Genomic DNA, 1,762 nt, shown 5'->3' on the forward strand with positions numbered 1-1,762 from the left:
CACTCCCTACAGCTTTTATTTCTTCCCTTGGCTGCCCTGCTCTTTCTCTGCCGCCTTTGCTGACTCCAGACCTTCCTTTCTGGACCCCCTCCCTGGCGGCCTCCTGTGATCCTCCTCTGCTACCCCTCCCTCCTCCCTCCCTCCTCAGACTTCATGGCAGGCCTGGCCTCTGAGACGGTCTCCAGTGGGGGCCCTGGAGGCCTTTAGTTAGCAGCAGGGGCTTGTCTGCTTGTTTCTGTTCTGCTCCCACTCTGTGAGCAGAGAGGCCCTTTTATCCACGTTGGCAGTCAGATGGAAGGGACCAGAGGCCTAGCCCCCTCCTACCGCTTCATTGCGTTAAATGTATCCTGCCACTCCCTTCTGGCCTGTAAGGTTTCTGCTGAGAAGTTCTGATGATAGCCTGATGGGTTTTCCTTTGCATGTGATCTTTTTAGTCTCTTTGGCTGCTTTTGATAGTCTGTCCTTATCCTTGATCTTTGCCGTTTTAATTATTATATGTCTTGGTGTTGTCTTCCTTGGGTCCCTTGTGTTGTGAGAACTGTGCACCTCCATTGCCTGAGATACTATCACTATCCCCAGATTGGGGATGTTTTCAGCAATTACCCCCTCAAAGACACTTTCCCTTTTTTATTTCTCTTCTTCCTCTGGTACCCCTATAATACGAACATTATTCTGTTTGGATTGGTCACACAGTTCTCTCAATATTTTTTCATTCCTAGAGATTCTTCTTTCCTGTTGCTCTTTCAGGATTAGTTGTATTATATGTTCATACTATATGTGGTTTTGGGAGGAAGCCTCTGTCTCACCTCTCCTGCCACCATCTTTAAACCAATCCTGTCAGTAGTGTAGCTTCTTTACACTGATGTCATACTCACTGAGGGCCAGGGTCAAGTCTTCCATAGTTAAATGTACTTGCGGCCTTTGCCTTTGCTTTGGGAGGTGCCAGAGGCTGTGCCTTTCATTTTGTGTTGTTGCAGGGCATCATGGGCAATATCTGAGATGAATTGATGGGCAGCTAGGGAGATGAGCTGAATTACATGTGCGTTCACGGCCTCAAAGCCAGCATGGTGCAGCAGTATCCAGTCAATACATCTGGGAATATAGATATGGAATCCTTCAGCTGCAATCAGGAAGTCCACTAGAGGTGTGGGTACCATCGGCCTCACCGCTCCATTGGCAGTGTTGAGAGTGGCCCCCTCTGAGGACGCTGCACCGCGCAATGATGGCTTCCCCGCTCCGCTCGGCCAGCTCTCCAGCCTGCACTGCCGTGCTTCCCATGCCCCCTGCTCGCCTCCAGCCGCAGACACCCCTGCTGTCACTGTGGGGCTGGCCTTGTTCCTTTTTGCAGCAGTGCACTGAGGGCCGTGCTGAGGGGCACAGGCAGTAGAAGCCAGTGCTTCTTTGCAGTCTGAGCCTGAGCCGCTACGGTTTGTCAACCGGGTGCAGGACGCAGCTTTCTATTTCTTCTTGAGTGAGTTCTGGTAGTTAATAACTAGCACAACCAAGTAATTTGCCCATTTCAGCTATTTTGTCAAATTTAGGAGTTTAGAGGTGTTCATTGTATTTCCGTATCCTTTTAATGTCTTTAGGGATATAGTAATATCCCCTCTTTTGGGAAGTTTGCTCTTGTTTTCTTTGGTTAGCTTGGCACCGTTCTTTCAGTTGTACTGACTTTTGTTTCTCTGCAAAAAACTAGCTTTCATTTTACTGATTTTGTTGTTTAGTTTCATTGATTTCTATTCTGTCTTTAGTATGTCCTTCT

The 1,762-nt window shown here is 48.4% G+C and overlaps 1 pseudogene; it reads right to left on the reverse strand.

The window, feature by feature from the left end:
* Positions 1–837: 837 nt before the first annotated feature.
* Positions 838–1,278, reverse strand: LOC130683232 (transcription initiation factor TFIID subunit 10-like; annotated as a pseudogene).
* Positions 1,279–1,762: the final 484 nt, after the last annotated feature.

Source organism: Manis pentadactyla, chromosome 4 (assembly GCF_030020395.1).
Source record: "Manis pentadactyla isolate mManPen7 chromosome 4, mManPen7.hap1, whole genome shotgun sequence".
NCBI classification, from domain to species: domain Eukaryota; kingdom Metazoa; phylum Chordata; class Mammalia; order Pholidota; family Manidae; genus Manis; species Manis pentadactyla.